The sequence below is a fragment of the Macaca fascicularis genome, chromosome 15 (assembly GCF_037993035.2).
Source record: "Macaca fascicularis isolate 582-1 chromosome 15, T2T-MFA8v1.1".
Classification (NCBI taxonomy): domain Eukaryota; kingdom Metazoa; phylum Chordata; class Mammalia; order Primates; family Cercopithecidae; genus Macaca; species Macaca fascicularis.
The window spans coordinates 79,148,294-79,173,966 of record NC_088389.1 but is presented as its reverse complement, the minus strand read 5'-3'; the positions used below and the strand labels follow the sequence as shown (position 1 = coordinate 79,173,966).

General features: G+C 37.3%; 1 protein-coding gene and 1 pseudogene across 3 annotated transcripts in view; one reads left to right on the top strand and one right to left on the bottom strand.

Annotated features, from left to right (window-relative positions):
- Positions 1-25,673, bottom strand: part of SLC24A2 (solute carrier family 24 member 2) — a 271,203-nt gene that overhangs the window by 187,922 nt on the left and 57,608 nt on the right. The window lies entirely within an intron of this gene.
- Positions 7,750-9,364, top strand: LOC107127656 (uncharacterized protein C11orf98-like; annotated as a pseudogene).

Sequence of the window (25,673 nt, the reverse complement as noted above, 5' to 3'; positions counted from 1 at the left end):
TTAGTTTTGGAAACTGAAAAAACATTACATTTTTTTGATATGGTGGCAAAGTTCACCTGAAAAAACAATTTCTAACCTAATCATTCCTTCATACATGGTGTGTTCCCTCTAAAAGTGAAAACTCTATACTTCTAATATATATAAATATATATTAAGATCATGGCCAATAACAAAACAAAGCAAGGCAAAAATGAACAAAAATGTTTTGATATGGAAACATTTTTATGAAATCAAATTTCCCTGGCTAGTTATTGAAATTTATTTTATTTAAATGATTTAAGTTTATTCTAGCAAGTGCTTCTAAGGTGGAGATGCTGTTATAGGTTGAGCATCCCTAATCCGAAAATCCAAAATCTGAAGTGCTCCAAAATCCAAAACTTTTTCAGCATAGACATGATACCATATGTGAAGAATTCCATACCTGACCTCATGTAACAGTTCTCAGTCAAATTGCAGCCAAAACTTTGTTTTATGCAAAAAATTAACAAAAATATTGTATAAAATCACCTTCAGGCTACGTGTATATGAAACATAAATAAACTTGATGTTGAGACTTGGGGTCTAATCCAAGACACATCGTTATATATATATGCAAATATTTCAAATTCCAAACAAAAAAATCTGAAATCCAAAACACTTCTGGTTCTAAGCATTTTGGATAAGGGATAGTCAATCTGTATAGCTGTGTCTACAAAAATAAAATGGTAACCAAGACCTCTAAAATTAGATTTGTAAAATCTCTTTCAGCTCGAATATTTCATTTACTCATCCCTTCACCTTTAATGACTTCAGTCCTTCATTTGTTCACTCCTTTTAGACACTTCCTATATGCCATGCAGTGTGCACTCTGGGGATATAAAGAGAAACAAAAGAAATTTGCTTTGGCCATAGTACATCAATATGAAAGGTGTGAAGGGATCACAAACCCAAATCTCAAATACACATCGAATTCACTCTCTGTGTTGCAGAAGGAAAGGAATCCTGCCTAGGTGACATGGACCCACCCACAGAGACCTTTTGTATGGGAATTGTACCACTGCTCTAGCACTTTGCTCACAAAGTATGGCATATCACACTTCCATTCATTTATAGTGGAAGACATGGAGGCACAGAGAGGTGAGAGAACTTGTCAAAAGTCACAGAGCAAGTTAGAAGGCCAAAATCAGAATATATGGTCTATTGTAATATTTTCAACAAATGTATTGAGAACTTGACAGGTGTCTGGCTTAGAACCAGGAGTGGGGACTACAAAGATGAATAAGATGGAGTTCCTGCCTAGAGGTGCTTATGCTCTGGTGCTGGCAGTTCCCAGACTCAGGGGTTCTGGGAATTGCTGTAACAGCTGATTGTCTTGGCACCTACTGCTGGGTCTCTGAGTACTGTGTTAGCACATAAACAGACATGGAACTGCATGGAGACCAGAACGCCTGGCAAAGTAAACATAGGGAAACAAATTCAGTGTGGCTGTAATCTGTAAAATGCAAATTCAAAAAAGAATTTGTTTCTACCTATCCAACTTGCAAAAGTCTTAAAAACACTCAAAGTGCAGAAATTGACCCTCTTATCCACTGCTGTTGGAAATAAAAATTTTGTGTTTAGATACCAAAGTTGCAGCATGTTGTACAAGCTTATAACCAGGAACAATATGTTCAACAGTAAGTGAATAATGTTTCACTAAATTAAGGTTACATTAATGCAATATTATGATGCATGAGGCAGTTTCTTAAGATTACTTAACGACCTGGGAAAATATTCATCATCCAATGTTAATTAGAAAACCAGGATATTAAGCTATACATGGCATGCTTTTTCTAAAACTACTTTTCTAAAAATACAGTATGCATGCATATTTGTATCACAAGCACTGGAAAGAAATGTATCAAATTATACACCATGGAATACTATGCAGCCATAAAAAACGGATGAGTTTGTGTCCTTTGCAGGGACATGGATGAAGCTGGAAACCATCATTCTCAGCAAACTATCACAAGAACAGAAAACCAAACACCGCATGTTCTCACTCATAGGTGGGAATTGCACAATGAGATCACTTGGACTCGGGAAGGGGAACATCACACACCGGGGCCTATTATGGGGAGGGGGATTGGGGGAGGGATGGCACTGGGAGTTATACCTGATGTAAATGACGAGTTGATGGGTGCTGACGAGTTGATGGGTGCAACACACCAACATGGCACAAGTATACATATGTAACAAACCTGCACGTTGTGCACATGTACCCTAGAACTTAAAAGTATTATTAAAAAAAAATGGCACCAAAAAAAAAAGAAAAAAAGAAATATATCAAATTAATACTTGTGATTATTTCTGGGTGGCGGTATTACAGATGATTTTTATTTTTCTCCTTTGTATATTTTCCAAATTTTCTGAAAGGAGATTCCATTAATTTAGTAATTTAGAAAAAATAAAAGTAAGTCTTAATTTTTTTTTCTGACTAGATGATTCTCTGAAATAAACTAACTGCCCCTGACTGGTTTCAGGACACCAATGACTCAGCCCTTCTGGTTAGGACACACGGATGCACTAGAGGGGTCCTGAGACCTGAGCTCCATGACCCAGACTTGTTTTGCTGCTTACTGGCTGTGTCTTTCTGGGCAAAACAGTTCTGAGCCTCTGTAATTGTATTTGTAAAATGTGGCAATTGATGTCTGCCTCATAGATGAAGTTTAAAGACAGCATAAGAAAAATGCTTTGAAAAGTACTATATAAATGCAAGTTATGTCTCACCTGAGACATAGATAAAACAGAGTACACACTCAAATCCCAAATGACCAACTTCTTGGTTTTATGACATCACTTAAATGACAGAACCTCTTTGAGCCTTAGCGTCATAATTTGTCAAGTAGAGATATTACTGGCTTCTTCAGAAGGTGGGTGTGAACTAAACATCTATGTGGGACTCAGTAAATGTTTGCTTTCTTCCTTTCTTAGGCTCTGTCTTTCCCCACTCTGCTCTTACTGTGAAACAAGGATTTTAAAAAATGCTCTAGCATCAGCACTTTCTATTCTAATTTTAAAGCATATTATTTACTTTGATTTTTTTTGATATGTTAAAAATGTATGGACTCTTTTTCCTTTCTCCACCCTTTTATGGTTTGGACCAATAGCAAACACAGTACGCAGAACTTGGCAAAATCAATGTGAGGACTGTGGACAAATTTTATGCGGTCATTTGAGCCTGAAGTCTTCCACAGAAAGCTCTGACACTCTAAGCACTTTACATTAGGGTAGGAAGAGTAGGAAGGGTGAGAACGTTCTTGCTTTGGTAGGCTGAAATTATTTCAGCAATTAGATCTCCTTAGATTCTAGATTTATCTAAATATACCTGTGACATTCTGTAAATGTGCAGAACTCAGAATTTCTCAGGCTTGGTTTCTGTAGTGTCAATTGACAACCACATGTCTTGAAGTTTTGTTTCCTTTAATTAACCTTCTCCATTTTCAAATCAATTTTCTCACTTCCTCATGGTGTTACTGCTATTCTAAGGAATGCAGACCAAAGGGATCAACATTTCAAGACTCCAAAGGTTCGTATGCCAAGCCTGGAACTTTGCACACAAATAGATATTCAAGCACACTCGCTGTTCATTCTGTACACCCCAACTTAAAAATTCAAAGTCTAAGATTAAAGTATCAGAGGATTGAGTCCTAAGTTACTATTTGAAATCTGGTTCACCTTGTATAAGAATCTTTTCTTGTGGGAATGTTGAAGATTTTTGAGAAAGAGAACAACCCACTGAAGGCCCTCCCTGTTTAGGGAAGATTAACCTGTTAGGTGCTAGTAGATTGATCGACGGGGATGATCTGCATGTGCCATGATTGTGAAGACAGATTAAAAAGGAAGAGGCAGATAAAAGACATATTGTAGCAGAATCTGCTAGTGCCCAGTCCATTTTTCCAGAGTCTTAGCACTTCACTGTGTTCTGGTTGATTTCTAACTGCCAGCGTCTACCCACCTTTAGTTGAGTGCTAAGGAATTCACAGCCCCATGCCAAGCAGCACTCAATGACTGATAGGAGTTGATACCTAAACACTCCAGCTCCCTTGCCCTTTGGATGGAAGAACTCTGAGCTGTGTTGTATTAGTTTCCTATTGCTGCTGTAAAAAAACTACCAAAAACTAAAGAGGCCTAAGGAAACATGAATTTATTACTGAACAGTTCTGGAGGTCATAAGTTTGAAATAGATCTTATTGGGCTAAAATAAAGATGCAGGTTTGAAGTTAGTACACTATTGCTTTGAAGGATGCTGACCAACCTTCTGGTACGAGTAGACCCAAGCTGTGGCCAGCTTATTCTTTGAAGGAGCCTTCTTGAATTCCTCCTCCCTTTATAATCGGAACCAAGACAGGAGAATGTGGTGGTGAAAATTCCTCCACACTATGCTGAAATCAATCATAACAGGCCTCATCTTAATCCCACTTAATTTAATCCTGCTATTTAATTTAATCCATCTAACTTAATCCCACTTTGGCACAATCCGAATCTAGAATACTTGAGTGAAATCATCAACTACTCCAAGACTAGCAGAAGCCTACCCTGGATGGAAAAGGATAACAAAGTCACAAGGTACATAAAGTCAGAATCTCTTGTTTTTCATTCTGGCTATAAATAACCACATGATCTTAGACTAATCACGTAATTTCTCTCTGACCGATTTCATTTCTTCATGTAAAGACAGAATTAATAAAACTTACTCCTTTTTGGAGAGATTTCAGAGTTAAATGGAAAACTCTGTGAACTTGCTTTGAGTTCTAATACAATAGCAGTAATCATGATGATTCAAAGGACAGTAAACCTTTTGTTTTTCCCATGAATGCAGGTTTTAGTCAAATGCCAGCCAAGTATTCTCTGTACACTTGATGCTCCTAAAATATTTATTGTTTTTGATAATGAAGAATAATGTCTTATGCAAAGTAATCTATTCACAAACTTTCTCCCAGCTGGAACTGATATATGTTGAGCCATCTCAGTTATTCTGATAAAGCCCCTCACTACATTTATATCTAACTTCATCAGAAACAAATGATCTTCTCGACACACTTTGGAGAGTTCTGCAAGATTTAACAATGGATGGTGACTTGTTGCATAACAGAACACTTGACTTTTTGCTCTATTTTAAATTACATTTGAGTATTTTTTATTGAGAATCTATTAAATCTAGGGCTCCAAGAACTGGTCTTCCAGTAGTTTACATAACAATAGCTACAACAACAACCGATGTCTGCATCTTGCATTACAGTTGGCAGTGGCTTCCTATAGTTAGATGTTGCCCAAACTTCAGTCATTTTTATAACATCAGCATGATATTTTGCCATATTTTCTTAATTTATGTGTTACTATTTATGAAGTGTTTTACCTTAAATTGACTTACCTTTTAGAATGTAAATGTTTATTTAAAAAGTGAACTTCATATCACTACCATACCCAGAAAATCAATATTGTTTGCCATAAATAGAAAATACATAATTCATTGATTTAGCCATTCCATAAAGTATACATATAGCAAAACATCATGTTGTGCACCATAAATATATACATTTATATTTGCAAATAAAAAATAATAATTTTTGAAAAGAAAGTAAATAAATGCAATGCAACAAAAACAAAACAATATTGTTCCGTTTCTGCCTGATACTGTTGTTGGGTAAAGGTTCCTGAACTTGAGATACATTCTTCTGTGTTTGTGTGTGTAAGTGTGTGTACCAGAGAGAAAGACAGAGAGAGAGAGAGAGACGTGCATATCTTATATGAAATTTAGAGACAGCTCTACATTGAGACTTTTACTGAATTATTTAGATTTTTTGGAAAAGACATGATGGATTAGAATCTTAGCAAGCAGTGCAGATACTGTATCCATTTTACAGATGATAAAGCTAGGGCTCAGAGAGATTACATGACTTATTCCTTGAATACTCAGTAAATGGCAGAGCTGGGCTTCAAACACGAGCCTTTTCATTCCAAATCCTGTGCTTTCTCTAATGCACTCAAACCTTCTTGGAGTGAGAGGGGTTGCACAGGACTTAGATGAAGCACGCTGAAGATCCATTCCCTCTGTCATTTATAATCCGGTCAAGGAGATGAGAGGGACCAAAGTCACAGATTTAAGTTGTTTCAAGAGAAAGTAGAAAAGTATGTTTTGAGATAATTGGCCCAAAGAATAATGGTGAAAATATTTAGCAAGTGAGCCCACTGTAAGTTGGACTATTAGGGGAGACTTTCTGGAAGAAGCAAGATTAAAACTCTTGTGTTGAAGGATGGATAAAATTAGATGAATTGAAGATAGAGGTGAAGCCATTTCAAGTGATAACAGCACTTTGATCAGAATAATAAAAAATGTCAAAGCTCTGTTTTGGTTCACTGCAGATAGGGGAAAATGCATATATATGTCAGGAAGTACTATGGCTACATTTTAGAGTCTTACATGCTATAAAGTAGAATGAATCACTATTTTGTAATCCTTAAAAATAAACTATTTCCCTCAAAACATGTACAATTCAGCAAAGTATCTACAGGGCTTTTTCTCCTAAGGAAATAATGATGGATATATACTAATATTTGTAAGAATGTGTCTCATCCTAGCAGGGCAATCGGAAATAACTCCAGTGTTTGATCACATGGGGCTTATTTACATAAAATTAACTACATCAATATTGGGGACCCTGTGCAATCTCCAGAAAAGATTTCAACCTCTGCTACTAAAACATGGTCTGTGGACCAATATTGTCACCTTTACCTGGAACTTGTTAAGATTCAGTTTCTGATGCAGTAGATCTGGGGGAGGGCCTGAGATTCTGCATTTCCAACAAGTTCCCCAGTGATCTGCACATGCATTAACATTTGAGAAGCAGAGGCACATGATTAATGACATGGAAAGATATTTGCAATTAAATGAAACAGGCTGATTTCATAAGAATTAGTTCCATATGATACTATATTGGTAAATTTTAAAAATATGCATACATTCACACATAAGAGAAGGAAATAGGGAAAGAGTGTGTGTGTGTGTGTGTGTGTGTGTGTATGTGCAAGACAGACAGATGGGAAGAATATATATTAAAATACCAACAGTGGTGGAATTACTGGAAATTATTTAAATTTTTTCTGTGTTTGTATATTTGTATCTACCATGAACATTCATGCCTCTTTCAAAATATAAATAATAAAACTATATTTTCAATTCCTTTTCTGTTTTCAGAATTTTACTGAGTTCTTTCTGGAAAAATAAACAGGAACCCAGAGGCTGAACTGGAAGAAAACAACTCACAGGGATTTAATCAATGTAACAAGAAATTGTCAGAAGAAAGAAAGACTTACAAGATAAGAATTTTCCACTAAGTGTGAAGTAAGTCTATGTAACCTTCACGTCCCTAGTGCTCTTGGAATTTATTTTAAAAACAAAACTTTTTTTTTTTTTTTAAAGTAAGGCTATAAAACTCCAGGAGCATAGACATTTTCAAGACTGCCAACTGGGAAAGTACTTTCAGGATGAAACAGATCGGTTTCCCTTAACAAGTATTTTTAGTGGTTTTACTCTGAGTTCTGGTTGGGAATATTCCAGCAATGTCACTTAGAAGTTGAAAGAGGACCCAACTGCTTTGTCAGAATGATTCTTTGCCTGCCTTCTCCCTTGGAAAATTTACCTTAATCTTTATTCATTTCTGTGCGTTGTCCCTATTTGGGTGATCCCTTTGTTCTCAGCATATGATGTTGAGAACAGCTTCACTATTTCTTTGCTGGTGGGATGTTTAGGCAATGGAAGTAAGTTAAGATGATTAAATGAGATAATGCAAATAAAACATTTATTATAAAGGAAATACTTAAAAAGTTGACTGATTGGGAACTGGCGTTGTGGCGTGACTATGGGGACTCTCCAGGGAAATATCAACTGCCCCCGAACAGAACTGAAGAAAAAGCTGTTCAAGCACCTGTGGGTATTGAACTGGGAGTGGCATCTGAGGCACCGGGTGGTTGGGGCTGTGATAGACCAAGGGCTGATCATGCAGCACCACCTCAAGAAGCAGGCATCCAGTGCACGTACCAACATTACTCTGTCCGGTAAGAAGCGCAGAAAACTTCTCCAGCAGATCCAGCTTGCCTGGAAAGAGAAAGCAGCCATGGAAGTGGAAGCCCCTCAAAACTATCCAGGACTAGTGAGCCACAGCTCAAAAGGCAAAAGAGGACAAAAGTCCCTAGGATGTAGAAATGAAGGACCTTGAAGATGCGAGCGAAACCTCTTCCTCTAGAAGATTCTCAACTGGATCCAGAAGGACTCAGTGGTTGTTTTAGAGGACTTTGGCAAAAGCAGTGCCCCTTTTCACCAGATTTCCTCCTCCCTAATCCTCCCATAGAAGGATGTCTTTGGGAGGGAGGAGGGTACAGAAGAAAGATTGTAGAAGAGCCTCTTTACAAGTCAACTCCATTTGTAATAAAGCCCTAGCACTCTGAAAATAATTTTTTGACTGATTAATTCATCATTCAACAACTGTGTACCATGTGACCATCCTCTACCCCTATGGGCAGAGGATGCAGATGATCCCAGACTTGTTTCCTTACCTCAAGATGCTTTCAGGTAAGGGGATATAACCAAGGAAACAGAAGTACCTTGCAGTGTCACAAGTGCCATGACAAGGAGAGGGCCAGGTATCACAGGGGCAAATAAGAGGAGTACTAGCCTCATCAAGGGGGTGGTGGTGGTAAATAAATCTTCCTCATTGAAATGACATCTGCTTTGAAATATGATGGACCAGCAGGTTTTGGCCAGGAATAGCTGAGAAGTTCCAGACAGTGGGAATAACACATTTACACGTTCAAATATGAGAAAGAACACAAATGTTCAGGTGCTCAACAAACTAAAAGTGCTAGGATATGAGTGTGGCATGGAGGGTGGGGGCAGTAGAAAGAAGGAAAATAATATGAGGGATCTGTAGAGCCTGGTGATGAATGGGCCTTGTCAGCCATGCGGAGGAAGTTTCACTTCATCCAAAGGTCTGCGGGAAAGATTAGGGTCAAATATGGTATCATAGGGGTTTTAGGCAGATTGCTCTGGGCACAGGTGGAGAAAGACTGGAGACAAGCCAAGAGGACTGCAAATCAGCCAGCTGGGATGCTGCTGCAGGAACACAGGGAGAGATGATCCCATCCTCAAGCCAATGGAAATAGATGACTATACATGAAATGAGACTGGTGATTAACTGGAAGTTGGGAGATGATGGAACAGACCCAGAGAATGTGCTTAATAAATGCCCATTTTCTTCTTTACTTCTCCACAGATATCTATTGGCCACTTCAGGCCAAGGAAAGATTAACCCAGTAGTAGTAAAAAAAAAAATTTCTAGAAGCAAAATAACTGTGTGCTTAGCAGTTCTCTAAGTAAGGTCTGGGAATTCTTGAGGGTCACTGCATTTCTATTCGAGGGGTCTGTGAGGTCACAACTATTTTCACAACAATTCTAAGATGCTGTTTGCCTTTTTTGCTTTCATTCTTTCACAAACATGCAGCGGATTCTTCCAGAGGCTACGTGATGTGTTATAATGCAATTGCTGTGATGGCTAAAGTTATATGTGCTTGGATTTTCTTGAGCTTTAAATTGTCCCAGTTTTAATTTCAAATATAGTAAATACAGAAAGATATAGTCTCCATAACAAAAGCTCTTTGAGGCCCTCAATAATGCTTAAGAGTATAAAAGAAACCTGAAGCCACAAAATTTGACAACCAATGCCATAAATATTTAAAGAAAATTTTAAAGGCATCCACTACCAAGAGCTTAAAAAAATTACGAGTGAGGATAAACTCTACTGATTGAGGAGCCTAATTCTTATCTTAGTTTTGTTGTCCTTTCAAATCTGAGCCGTTGCTGGCTTTATATAAAGATAATGCCTGGGATTTTATTTCTAGAAGAACACATCCAACTAACAAAATCAAAGCACATACCATACAATGTACTAAGTAGAAATATGAAATCCATATATGCGATTCTGAATATACTTTGTTCTTTAAACTTATTTTTAAAGTTGGAAAACAGAGTCACTGAGTAATACTCATATCTTAGAACAAAATCTCTGTTGTGTAGGCAGAAAAGCAAAATAGAAGTGACAGTGTGGGCAAGTGGAAAATAACACAGTGAGGAGAAATGATGCAAACTAGACTCAGAACCAGAGCTGTAAATGCAAGTTGCCAACCCAAAAGGACTTCAGGATCCCCTATGAACCATTATTTCAAAAAACAAGGGCAGTTGGCTAGCAAATAAAGCATAAACCTGGTAGTCATCCACACATCATTTGAAGAGGCCTGGAGACAGTGGAGGACACTTTTCTGTGCCCCTGAACAATACCAAAGTGGCTGCCCTTCCAAGAGGTCATCAGGTGTCTCAGCACAAAAAGTCTGGGGAAGGTCAGGATAAGAGCAGTACAGAAAACAGCCCCAGAGACTGAGGGCAGTCAGAGTTCCACGCTTAGGGCGAGGATTCCATATGGCTGTTAGGAATGTGATGTGGCTAGTACATTGGAGGAACTGAATGCTTAATTTTATTTCATGTTCACTAATATAAATTGAAAGAGCCATGAGTCTAGTAATGATCATACTCGAGAACTCTATTCCAGAACTTTAGTGAAATGATCTTCCCAACCTCTGGAGAGCCAACTCTAAGATCTCCTATCATGGTGCAAGATGGGTTTGAATGTACTCTTCAGGTAAACACATATGTGAAATCCTTGTCTCCCACCAAAACCCACTCAGCTTCCTAGGACATCTGCCAGCAAAGCCAGCTAGTTCTCCTTGGGGAGTTTGGAATAGGAGCTTAGTAAAGAGGGAAGCAGAGCAGACAAAGGAGAGGCAGGAGTCTTGCCTGTTACCCCACGTGACCTGGCCCTGAGCTATCTTCCAAATTCTTTTCCTGATACGTAACTGCTTGTTACCGTGCTCCAGTGACACACACCCCCTAGGTCTTCCTTGAATATATCAAGCAAGTTCCCATCTCATGGTCTGTTGTGTTTATTTACTTTCTTCTTATCCTGGAATGCTCTTTCTCTGGATCAGGGTTTCTTAACTTCAGTGCTAGTGACATTTTAAGCTGGATAATTCTTTGCTACAGGGACCTCCCCTCTGCAGCACAGGGTGTTTAGCAGCATCCTTGTTCTCTATCCACCAGATGCCAGTACCATCCCTTCCCCCAGTTGTGACAATTAAAAACTTCTCCAGACATCAAACGTCCCTGGAGAGGCACAGTCACCCTGGTTAAGAATCACTGCCCTAGATATCTGCATGATTCACTTTCTCACTTAATTTAGTTCTGTACTCAGATGTCACCTCCAGGGAATCTTTTTCAAAACCTTGTACCTCTCTGTCCCCTTTCCCTGTTTTACTTTTCTTCCCAGTATTTATCACTAGTTAACATTATATCAGATACTTCTTTGTTTCTTGTTTCTTTGCCTGCTTTGTTTACTGCTGTATCCTAGCACCTAGTATCTAGTTGATTGTTAGATGCTTTATAAATATATATTGAATGAAGGAAGGAAGTACCTGCACCATTTGTAAAGTCAAGAGACAGGAAGTTTTCATTCTGGGAGAATGGACACATGTCACCAGGAGAAAAGCTTTAACTCAATTTAGCTATTAAAACCTGTATTGGTTGTTACATAACAATGATAAGGCTTTAGGGCATTTTCTAATAATGGGCATACTTTTACTCACCTTCTCTAAAATCATGCTTTGAATGCAAAAATAAGTTATAATTTTAAATGTATTTGTCAACCGCTTTTATAAATAGTATGCAATTTTGAGACCTAAAACTGTGGTCATATCATCAAGAATCTATGTTCTTACCTGATTTTAACATTGATGTCTCTTTGCTATTGTGCAAAAGACATTTTGATAATGAGAAGAAGGCCTGATGAAAGGCCTACATTTTCCTTCATAGTTATAAATTGAAAATGTGTTTCCAAGAGGTTTTTATTAGCATTACTGTGTATAAGCCTATCATTTCAGTAACTCCAGCCCTAGGAAATTTAATCATGCGCTGAAGTCCTTACTTACTTGTAAGATTGAGGTTTTTCACCCATGATGATTTGTTATAATCTTCCTGAATTCCTCAAGAATACTAGACTAATTTATAAGATGCTGACTTTCTTCTGGAAAGAAGTATAAATATTCAAAAGAAATTACAAGCACCAAGTAAATTGCACATTTTGGAGAATAAGGGAAGAATATCCCCTAAGTGTTGGTAGATGGCCAGAGTATTCTCCTACAACCTGGATCTAGCCAATTATTAAATGAAGTCCCATAACACCTCAGCTCCTAAAAATCTGCAGGGACTAAGAACTTCTGAATATATTAACTAGAATTTTTTAAAGTTAAGTAATTCTACTTTCACATTTTCAAGGTTTTTACTGATGTAAGTCTTTCTACAACAACACACACTGCTATCCTTTTTAATAATAGAAAATCTGGAACTCTGTGTGTGTGTGTGTGTGTGTGTGTGTATGTGACCTATGGCCACCCTTTGTGAAGCTGTGCATATGCACAAACAAGCATGGGTGCAAGTCTCAGAATTAGGTCCCCAAGGGTGGCCCTACAACTTGATTCCTCTTCCAGATGGGGTGCAGCCCTCGCAGAACCATAAAGGCAGCATCCCAAGCCTGCCTTGTAAAAAACTGACTGCTGAATCAAAAGACCAAGAGCAGCCCTTCCCTTTCAGGGTTATTTTGATTCTATAAAATAAAATAAAATAAAATAAAATAAAATAAAATAAAATAAAATAAATCACCATCTTTACTTCTGTTTCTAGAGTCTCAACTTTTCAGTAGTCCTGTAAACCTTGTTTGTGATTTCTACAGTCAGCCATTTTGGCAACCCACATCACTTGCCTTTTCCCTTTCACTATTTGAATGGAGGAGGAGCATTCCTTATGAGTCATTTGAGAATTACAAAAATGTTTGTGTGTATATCTATTTAAGGTATACAACATGATGTTATGAAATACATACATAGAGTAAAATGGTCATTACAGTGAAACAAATTTAAGATATCTATCATGTCACAGAGTTATCCATTTTTCCCCTCTGTGGCAACAGCAGCTATAATCTACTCATTTAGCAAGTGTCTTGAATACAATATGCTATTACTAACTATAGTCTTCATGTTGTACATTAGATCTTTAGACATGTTTGTCCTACATATCTGCTACTTTGCACAGAGATAGAGAATAAACAGTGGTTCTCAGGGGTGGGGTTGAGAGGAAGGAAATGGAGAGATGTAAGTCAAATGATACAAAGTAATCCAAGAATTTATGTGAGAAGAGGTGGGAAAAGTCTACTTCTAAGGTGCCTCAACCTTTCCCCCTAACTCCATCCTTACCACCACCACCATCAAACACCATGATAATAATAATAATAATCAGGAAATTAACACTTCTAGACACCTGATGCCAGACTACATTGTTTTTGAAGTATTTCCCAATGTCAAGCTTTGAACAGAATTATAGATACCTACAAAATGAATAAGTTTGAATGTTTTATATAGTATTTGCAAGGAATATCAAAGTCCTCTTGTATTTTCTAATATGTTGCTTTCAGAAAAATATCTCAGTGGATACACTGACAGGCAGAAAGATGATCAAAGATATTAACCCTGCCCCTTCAAGATTAGAGGCATAATTGCCTAGCTGGAGAGAAGCCGAGAAGACTCAAGTAGGACTCAGGTTTGCAATAATCTTTCCCTGAAGGTGTAAAAAAAAGATAGAAACCCTTGGGAAGTATTCCGCATCCATCTGTGCATTAGCTTGTTCTTTGGAATCAACATTATGGCTCCTCAGATACCTCTGTGCTAAGGATTTTTTCTGAAAGTTGAAAGTTTTATTTTTCTACAAGAGCAGTCCCTGTAGGCACAGTCAACCCATCCTCATTGTGTTTGAGCCCAGGCACAGTCCACAGGGAAGCTGGCAAATGTGACCATGGCACACCATTACATGCTCTTCAGAGGGCTGGAGGGTACTTATAAATGCATTCCCTTGAAGAAAGAAGCAACTGGCAATTTTTATACAGCTGCATTATATGCTGATTATGTACAAAGGCTAAAACCAGGCAAAGTACCTAGCAGAAAATACCCATGCATTATTCAACTAATACGAATCTGTTGTTTTTCTAATTTGCTCTTCAAAACATGTCTTTTCAAGTTGTTCTGAGTTGCAGTTGTTTTGAGGGAGGGAGAACAAAAGTATTCTCTCTTTTCAGGAACAAAAACTCAAATAAAAGAGGTACCCCCATTCAGCTAATCATGGCAGCTTTAACAATATATGGGCAAAATGTACAACAAACTTACAAAATTAGAGACTTTATGAAGAGCATCCCTTTCTAACCAAGTTATTTTAGAACAGAGAAAGGTAAACAATCTATTTATCAGGCTAGGTTTTCCAGGCTTTTCCATTCCAAGTCATTCTTATGTTTTCTTTCCTTCTTCTTCTATTTCTCCCTTTTGCCTTTCCTAATCCATATCGTAAGATACCATGTACAACACACTTACCCCTATTTAACTGCACATGTTCACAGTATCCTACAGTCAAAAGCTCTACTTTGGCAGCAACTTTTTATTGATGAATGCATTTTATCCTGATTACATGACAGTGATGATGGCTTACTCATTATTTCATTCAGCATACTTATTGTGGGCTTACTATGTGCCAGGAAATGTGTGAGTCCCAATGACAGATAGAACAGGGTTCCTAGTTTCATGGAGCTCATATTCACTGGTTAACTACACGTATGAAGGCTTTCAGTAAATTTTGTGTGCAGTGACACTCTCCTGTGATCCCAGGGGTGATTTAATTTATCCTCACATTAAATATGATCCTCCTGAACAACATAGTGGTGTTCCTTTAGGGCTGATGTATTATATTTGCCTTTATGCCACTCATATCTTGAGAGACTGCTGAGATCTAGAATAGCTTTTTGATAAGCCCCTTTGCCTACCTCCCCTATCTGACCCTTTCTTTCTTACGGGCGCTTGGTGTTTACAGTTTATAGCCACTATCATCACCCTCACTCCCACAGTCTCTTTTCCTTTCCTATTCTTCTGTTGTTTGCCACATGTTTTCTGCTTTTTTATCTTTCTTTTGTCTTGGTCATTCTGAATGCTTTCAGTCTGGTCAGTCAATGGCACTACTATAATCTCTTAGTTTCCAGGTCTTATTAGTTACTATTGTTATTTTTGTACACTCAAAGGCTGGGTAAAATATTCTTTACAACACACATTCATTGGTTCCACCACTGTTTCTTTCTCCCCCATCAAACATAGTTCAGTGCTATTCCAGATGCTTGAAGCTGTTTGTGATCTGATATCTGAGCTCTGGATAATGAACTACTGCAGCTCACTTTGCCAGAGACAGTGAGAGTTCTTCCTGAAATATAAGGTGTACTCACAATATTTGATAAGATATAGAGGCAGAATTAGAAGGTAACAGTTAATGACTAGCACCATGGAAAACAGGCCAAAGGGCACCAAGTTTTGCAGTGTATTTCTATGCAAACTTGAGCATATTGTGCTGGTTCGCTGATTCTCAAGTTTTCAGTAAAGAAAATAGGAATGTTAGATCACAAAGAGAGATACACTAAGGTTCCACAGAAAAAAGATGCCTCACAAGTAGCCCAGTACACTCCAGTGCATTTTGAAATGGTGGTGGAATGAAATGGTTAGGTAAGTTTAGTTTTTTGGTTAAGCAAGAATTACCATATGTACTATAGATGAATTTCTAATTTTTAAATAATCAGGATAAAATGCATTTATCAATAAAAAGTTGCTGCCAAAGTGTTTGCCTCAGAGGTCATTAAGAACATAACAACCAAAAAATCCTATTGATTTGTGTTTTTAAAAGAATTATAGAAAAATGGAAGTCTATACAAAGTCATCTACATTCTAATGTTAAACTATTCAACAATAAACTTACACAGTATCTATTCACCTGTTCTGGGCCTAATCTATTGTTTGAGATTCTAAATTTTTTAGCTGACTTTTATCTTATTTTCTTACTTGTTTTATACACCTTCTCCTCCTTTTTCTATGGCTAAAATCATCTGAAGCCTCTTGCAGTGATTATACTGGAGTAGGCTTTTCCACTAAAGGGTCATCAAAGAATTAGTTCTTCAGTGACCCCACTAAATGACAATTCCACTAAAAACTTTTGTTACAAGAAGAAAATGCATACATGTGTTAAGATCTAATCAAAATGGGATGTCTAAAGACAAAAATAATGGCCAGATGATTTAAAACCTTTTTTTTTTTTTTTTTTTTTTTTTTTTTTGAGATAGAGTCTCCCTCTGTCACCCAGGCTGGAATGCAGTGACATGATCTCAGCTCACTGCAACCTCTGCCTCCCAGGTTCAAGCAATTCTCCTGCCTCAGTCTCCTGAGTAGCTGGGATTACAGGAGCATGCCACGACACCTGGCTAATTTTTGTATTTTTAGTAGAGATGGGGTTTCTCCCTGTTGGTAAGGCTGGTCTCGAACTCCTGACCTTGTGATCTCCCTGTCTTGGCCTCCCAAAGTGCTGAGATTACAGGCGTGAGCCACCATGCCTGGCTGATTTAACATTCTTTTTTTTAGACGGGGTCTGGCTCTGTCACCCAGGCTGGAGTGCAGTGGTGCAATCTCGGCTCACTGCAACCTCTGCCTGACAGGTTCCAGCCATTCTCCCACCTCAGCCTCCTGAGCAGCTGAGACCACAGGTGTGTAGCACCATGCCTGGCTAATTTTTTTTGTAATTTTTGTAGAGACAGGGTTCCACCATGTTGCCCAGGCTGGTCTCGAAATCCTGAGCTCAAGCAATCGGCCCACCTTGGCCTCACAAAGTGTGGAGATTACAGGCATGAGCCACTGTGCCCAGCCAATTTAACACTCTTATAGCATCACCATGTTACTTGGACTGGCACCTGTGGTTCTTACTGGAAGTCAGGCTTATGGTCACTGCATCAGGGACACTGAATGACTAGACCTTGACATGAATCTCATACATGTTCAAATGCTTACATCAAGTTTCCATTGTGGGAAGCCTTTCTTTTAGTTCATTGAAAGATGACCCATTTTCAGTCCTCTTCAACTTCTGGAACTTTAAAGTGTGGTGCCAACTTATTTCCCTCATGGTTCTCTCTGAATTTATGCTGGTTTCTTGCCTGTTGAGATTTTAGAGCTGTGAAAGTGGGACACATTTCCCTTGACACATTTCAAACTATTTGAGAAGGAAGAATCCATGTGCAATAAACTGTCACACTGAATATTAGAAGAAAACAATCAAGTCCTTTGTAAAAGGAGTCTCAGTCACCTCTCTTCCACCTCTACTTCATAGAATACCACAAATTCCAAGGTTCCTGAGGAATCTTCCTTCTGGGCATAAACTGCTAAGACTTTATTGCCTGAAGAAGTTTTCTGGGGCATAGCTTGCTAGCCTAGTGCTCATAGTCACAAGACATTCTTTTCCTTGGTTACTAGCATTGAGTTTTGGGTAGGAGCATCTCATTATTCCTCTGGGGACTTATTACAACACTCTTGTCGCCAAATTAGTAGATAAGAAAGTGTGGCTAAGATGTTAAAACCTTGTAGATGATTTGCTACCTGCTTCTAATTTCTTTAGCACTATTATTCTTGTTCTTGTCTGACCTAGACTACTCCACATCATTTTTTGCTTTATCTGAGTTCTTTACAACACTCTCAGAGAAGAGTTCTGCCTTTAACCATATTGATTCCTAGACTTTTGCTGTACAGAGTGAGAGCTGAGGCTGAGAAATGAGAGGAACTGGACTGCTTGAGAGTTTGCATTTAAAACCTCCATTAATGATAAGAGGAGAAAGGGCCCAGAATGTTGAGATGCAGAGGAGAGAAAAGAGGAACCAGCCTGGGTTGCATTTAGGAATTTGTGGAAAGTTTCATTTTTTAATTAAGGTCAAATCTTGAGTACCTACAATAATATCATCAAGTTCACTGATAAAATAAAAGGGATTTCAAACCTAGACAAATTTCATATAACTATCTCGATGGCTGAGAAGGTTTTTATCTCATGTTTTTATTTATCCATTTGAATCATGCTGTCTTTGGATTTCCATTAATTGCACATAATAGAATTGATCACACCTAGAAACTGTGTTCATCACTGCATACACGAAATATATACATACATTGTTAGGTGATTTCAAGCAAACCACATTAGCTTTCATGGTCTCAGTCTTCAACTGAGGTAACTCTGAAGTCCTAAATTCCATTGGAACTCTCTGATATGATTCACATAATGAAATTTCTACAGAGGCTGGGAAGTGACATAAATGAATGAACTAGGCTGGAGGTAAACTGGAAATGCTGCGTTGCTAGTACTATTAGGTTGGTGCACAAGGAATTGTAGTTTTCACCATTAAAAGTAAGTACCAACTTCATATGACCAAGAAATGTAGGTAACCCTTTCTTTGCTATATTGTCTTTTTTCTATTAAAAATTTAAATTTGTAATTTATTATTTTTAATTTCAACGTATACCTCCTCTATCTAAAATAAAAGTTGGAAATATTACATCTTAAGAACTCCTGGGTGTGCCCCACAAAACCCAAATGCACTGATCTGGAACTTTGGGGACATCACTTTGACTTATTCTTAGAATCTACAATAGTTTACCAGATACTGTGAAAGAGCTGCAGAGGATTGTACACAAACTGTTCAACACTGGCGTGAAAATGAAAGTGCTGACTTGGCCGGGCGCGGTGGCTCACGCCTGTAATCTCAGCACTTTGGGAGGCTGAGGCGGGCGGATCACGAGGTCAGGAGATTGAGACCATCCTACCTAACACGGTGAAACCCCGACTCTACTAAAAATACAAAAAATTAGCTGGGCATGGTGCCGGGCGCCTGTAGTCCCAGCTACTCGGGAGGCTGAGGCAGGAGAAAGGCGTGAACCTGGGAGGCGGAGCTTGCAGCCTGGGTGACAGAGCGAGACTCCATTTAAAAAAAAAAAAAAAAAAAAAAAAAAAAAAAAAAAAAAAAGTGCTAACTTGAGACACCATGGTCTGAAAATTCAAGGTGGAATTTCACAGTGAACACACGGATTATGAGCCCTGAATGAATTCTTAACTGGTCCCTGAGTGTTGTTAAACTGTGCAGCCGCTAGAAAAAAGCTGTAGCTGTCCATGGTGCTTAAGAATTTTCCTTAATGCTGGAGTCTCGGAGTCTGTGGTATGGAAATACTTTACACTGAACATATTGTACATTAACAATTACAATGACAACAACCCCCCCCCCCCAAATATCACCTTGATGTGACTAAAGAGGATTCAATGTGCTTCTGACTCATCTCAATAACAAACACTTAAATAGAAACTCATATTCTTGATTTTCTTTTTGTAGTTCTAAAACAATTTGTGTACATGTGGAATGGTGTGTGTGTGCGTGTGTGTGTATGCGTGTGGTGTGTGCGTGTGTGTTGTATCTCTAAAAGCTTCTACCAGCATCACATATTTCCCTGATGTTAATATTTTCATGATTTGGTTGTCTACATTCCCAAAGTATAGTGCTTGACACAAGTGACTGTTTAGGTACCCAGCAATTCTGCTGTGGAGTGTGCATAGGAGCATCAGTTTCTGATCCTTCTTCCCATAAGTTTAACTCCATGGTAACAATTACCTTTTATAAATTTAAGAAAAATCACTGTTGTTCAAAGTAATGGGATTTAAAATTCCTCAGAAAAAACTAAAAAGAAAGAAGTTGAAAAATAGCATCTAATCCCGAAAATTTCCAACTCTGAAAATCCCACTTTAAAAATACAACTCACCTGGTTTATTTTAAAATGAAACATCAGTTCTGTATATTAATAGAGACCCAGAGCAAAATGATTTCAGCTGGATTTCAGTTACAGTAACCCTTTCCATCGTAAATACTCTAAAATGCTGACCCTCTGTTGATACTGGCTAGAGGAATTTTTGTGTGTATATGAAATTATTTATTATTTTGGAGCTAGTGCTTTGATTGGTGCACCAACAACAAAAGAAGAGAAGACAGAAATATGTGTTCCAATATGATAACTAAACACTAAAGTCCTCTTTTTTCACAATGAAGTTTTAAAAGCTTTAACCATGAGATGATAAATCTGATAAAATCAGGGCAATTAATAAAGAAATTAAATAATAAATGAAAAGAAATATTAGAAAGCATTAAAACAGGAGGCTCTTTAAAATGTCATTTAATCCCCATCATTTCAGACGCTTTATGTGTCTTCATCACATCATTCCTATGACTTCCTAATGAAACAGTTCTACGGTCCTCCTAAATTAATCATTCCAACACATAACAGCCTTCATTTTGAGAATAGTTTCATCCTATTTAATCTTAATCTTTGCCATATAAAGTTTATTTCCTTTGTGAGCCTTTATGTTTGTTTACTGATAGAGAAAACATTGTCATTATTCTTCACATAACTGAAAAGTCACTAAATTAGTGAGGTTCATTGCTTTTTTTCTGATAAACAGACCTCATATTTTCAAACTCTCTTTGTCTTTTACTCTCCATCTTCTAATATAAGGTTATTTTGCATAATTCTTTTCCAAATTCCTCATACCCCATTGGTTATGCAATCCCTCTTGAGACGGGAAAGCATCCCAGAGACTACCTGTCAGCTGCTATTATATTTTTTGTATGTGTTACTTCCATGATCTTGCTCAAATCTAAATGGAAATTATAGAGAAGAGTATTTAAGTAGTTCTATGCATAATAGGAAGTGGGTCCTAATAGATTTCCTTAGGTGAAAAAACCTGGATTTCAGAATGCTGAAACAGAGGAAATAAGATATCATCTTCAAGAATGTTCTTTTGGAACATTTATGAGATTGTCAATTCTCTTGAAGCAATAAAAATATAACTCTTCATAGTTGTTAACTGAGCTGAACTGAGAATGCTAGGTTCATCATATATTTTGGTATCACTTTAAAATAAAAATATTATGACCTACTACATAATAACAAATAAAAATCCTGTCTCCTTTGGTACTATTACATCTTTAACAGAAAAGCTGAAAATAGTTGATTAATATTTGGTTTGTAGTTCTGAAGGTATACCTAAAAAGTGCAGGATAAGTCAAGATAATCTTTAAAGGAATCATGGGATATTTATCAGAAAGAACCAGTTAATAATGTTACAAAATGCCCATTAGGCACAGGCATGTGAATTAGGTTCTCTGGGAAGTTAAGAAACAGGATATTAAAAAACAAAACAAAAACAAAAACACCCCAGGATATTCAATCCCTATCTTCAAGATACTAACTCTCAACCTGAAGAGCCTATGCAACAGAAATTCCAGTGTCAGCATCATACAACAAAACAATAAAGAAGATGACCCCTAAACAATCTTAGCACATATGTATTGTTGACTTTGGCTGGGAAGGACAGACATAAGGAGAAATGTCAAAGAGAGTTTCTAGAGCATTTGGAGGTGCTAGACTCAGGTGAAGCTCATATGGAAAGAGATTTTGACTGATGTTGTGAAAGGCTATTTTCTTGTCCTAATAGAATCTGGAAGGTCACCTCTGAAAGTAATGAAATTCTTTCTGCACTGCAATAAGATTGTTCAATTTTTAATTCAAGGAAAATCCCAAAGCAAACGGCACATAAAATATTGGGGCTTGGGGGTGGTAGTGATAAAATTATCATCAAAATTTAAAGACATGTCAATCTAAGCATGCACATGGATCTATTTTAAAATAAATTATATTGTTTTTAAATGACAGATGCCATTTTTATCACGCACATTCCTGCAATCTAATTTACAATAAATCTCCAAATAGCTTAAGGCAATTATTTTAGGTAGTGCTTTATCTAGCAGTCATGTCATTTGCTCTCTTATTCTATTTCTGTTGCGTAGATGTGAAGGAGTTTTAATGTATTTCATATTTCTGCTAACAACAAAGAAAAATAAGGTACACCAAAAAAGAATGAGCCTACAGAACATCTGGTACTCTTCCCTCATTAAAAAAAAATATTTAATACAGGTGTTTCCATTCCAAACATTCTATCATATTCCATTTAATTTACAGTCAACATCCCCCACCAAGCCGTCTTAAGCCATAAACTGTGTCTTTCATCATCTCATAATGACTTTAACATAGACCCTGTGAAATAAGCAATTTTTGCCATAAGACTTTAGGATCGAGTATAACACTGGAAGGGACTCCAAGAAATATCGGCGCTATTACCTTGTGTCCCAGTATAGTTGAATCAGATATGGACATGTCATTTACTGTCTTATTCATAGAATTCTTCTTGAAATCTAATCTCAGGAGAATTTCTAGTAATAATTAATAATAGAAGTCCAGGGCCAGAAGCAAAGAAAGAAAAAAAATTACAGCAAATTTTCAACTCAAAAAGTTTTTTCTATATCATACTTCAGGACAGCAGTTAACAAAAAAAGCTTAATTGGGCAAACATTTTTTGAGAGTCTACTAGAGTGCTATATAAGGTATGTCTCTGTTGATGTGAGCATTTTGCCATACTGAGTATTTTTTACTAAAGTCACATTTGTTGGAATGCATTTAACTATTTATGTCTTTAATTTATAATCTAACTCATGATATAATCTGATTTGTGGTACACTCATAATGTCAACACCATTATAATTTTTGCCAAATCTCATAATTTAATTTCCTATATAGCGATATCAATACTGACACAATTGTGGCAACTGGGAGAGAATGTTAATGCATTTGGAGAAGAATTTAAGAGCAAGTCCTTCCAGAAGACTTCGTTTTTGGATAATTCAGAACTACAAAATTTGGTGGATACAGAATCATGATTAATCTCACACTTGGTTAAGTGCATAGCTGATGTTGCTCGACCAGACTTAATAAGAAATGCTAAGAAGAGAATGATACTTCTACACAGCAGCATGTGATAATGTCTGTTTTCCAAACATGACACAATCAGAGCAAGTCATTATCTTTGAGAAAGGTGATGTCTTCAAAGATTAAAGATTCAATAAATATTTGAAAGACAACTTTGCACAGTTTTGATTTGTAAAAGATGAACTGGGGATGGGATAAAATGTCTAAACAACTTGACATGCCTTTTGCCTTTTTTGGAGTGTGGGTGGAGGTTGGGAGGAGATCCTGCTAAAAGCTAACATTATTAATACAAGGTCTGATATTTTACTTCCTTTTCAGTAAAACAATGCCAAGTGTCTTTGTGACATTTGTAAATGGAGAACATTCAGCTTATGCCCAATCTAATTATCTCCAGATCCTTTTAACTCCAAAATACCCACATTATTAAGTTCAGGAAAAATTCATTCTTAGTTTAAAAAGAGAAATAAAAAGTATTCAAAGTCTTTCAATTTCTGGTTAATGTACAAATTTTGGCATATTTAGAAGTTTAAACCTCTTTGAAACCAATAGGGCATATTTCAAACACAAACACCAGTTAGATTAGATACCATTAAAGGGAGACTAATAAGCAAACTACAGTTAAATCCAAAATCCTGTACAACTTCAAACGCCAGTCAAATCTCACCTCTTCCTTGTAGCCTCCCCAACTCTCCTTGCCAGAGGAGCTCACGTGCTTCACAACCTTTCCAGCCCTGGTCTGCACCATTCGAAACCTCTGTCTTATACTGTAGTTATATTTATCCACTATTGCACATGCCGGTGGGGTAATTTTGTACCCCTAGAGGCATTTTTGCAATGTCTTGAGACATATCTGATTGTCCTAACTGGAGAGGGCGTGTGCTACCAGCATCTAGAAGGTCAAGACCAGGGATACCGCTAAAGATCCACAGTGCTCAGGTCAGTCCCCCACAACAAAGAAATGGTGCTCAGGCTGAGAAACCCTGATTATATCCTGCACACTGTACATCTGGTAAGTGGTTAATTTTATATTCCACGTTATAATTACATGTAACTCAATCAGTTGTTTTCTCAGTAACTAAAAGAGTGAATGCCAATCCAAATGTGCCTCCTCCAGAATAAGTAAATAGTTTAGGTAAGAATTTGGCTCAACATTTTATTTTTATTCTATTTTGGCTTAGGATGAAATGCGTACAAATTCTGTTGAATGTTTTGATGAAAACTTTCAGAGTTGGAGGTAAACTGTCTTCATAATAAGCTATTTTCCTAGGGCTTCATTATATACACCACAGCATTTTTTTTTTTGCAGCATTTTATGTGCACATTTACTTTTGCCACTTTAAAGGAAATATATGTAATAATATAATGAGATAGAATATGAATAAAGATTGCAGTATTAAAAAACATATAAAGGCCACCATGACTGCAATCTTTCATGAGTGAGAATTTGGTAAGAATAGTTTACATGCTCTCCTCAGTGTTTCTAAAGACACAGCACTGAACGGAAGTAATATGGACCCACAGATCAGCACTCAACATAGCATATCTTAGAGTTTTTTCCTTACTCCCAGGATACACAGCTGCTGCCCATATTCCCCTCTGGGGTACAGTTATGTCAGACTTGAAAGAAAATCCCAATCCCTACTCTGCCCTGGTCCTTTTATATCCAGACGTATAGAGCATTGGGGAAAAAAAGCATGCTTTCAGTATACAGGCTTCTTCTTAACAAGGAATATTTACAAACACTGTGATCTCCTGATTCTCGAAGCAAACTCAGCTCTAGCGAGCCCACATCCTCATTTAAGAATGAAAGCGGAGTCAAGGCCTATGAGCCCTGATCAAGATTTCTGCCTCCAGCTTTATAGCTCCTCAAAAACCAGTCTTCACAGAGTCACCTCTTGGCGCACAAATATTTCACACTGAACATTGCGTAGGATTACACTTTCTCTCAACAGGTAATCTTCTTGCTGCAGTAATAACACTTTAATTGCCTGAAAAGGAATATAACTTCAAGAATATATCCAACCAAAAAGGTAAAAGGAAAAGGCAAAATCGGGTTCTATAAACTCTAGTTCTATAGTTTCATGTGTGTGAATGTGTGTAAGCTTGTGTTATTCTCACTTACATTAATTTTGTTTGTTCATCTTGTTTTATTTTAATAAGAAAGCAAATAAAATTGCAGTGTGGTTCCAAAAAGCAATCAGAAAGCACAGCACTCCCCGTACAACAGGAAAAGGAACAGAAGAGAAGGTTGTGATTGGCTCCTGGAGACCTCAGCGACCTCCAAACTGAACAGAGTGTGAAATGTGATTTTGCTCTCTTCATAATGATTATCAAATTCCTGTTGGCTAATACATTTATTTGGCACTAAATATCCTCTACTTGTCATGCACATGACTAACTTAAAATCATTACAGGATGGCATTATTCACATATGGTTAACATAGTTAAATTCATTTGCAGTTTACCAACTGTTCTATAGAATATTTTTGCACCCTGTAGAATTGATCTATCCCAAGGCATATTCAATGTGATATATAGAGCCTTTCTTTTCCTTTACGCCAAGGCAGGATTTTAGGCTGGCTTTAAAGTTCTAATGAATGCTCCTGGGTACATTCTGTTTTTTCCTTCTTGTCAGAAAGATGGTATTTTATTTATCGCTTGGTAGTACATGTTAGATCATCATACTGTCATATACCTCTGTGAAGTCAATCCCAGATTTATTGCTTGTTCCCATTTCATTCAAGCACCTACAACATTTGGGCTGAAACTTCATCATGATTAAAGAAGCAAAGATTGTATCACCT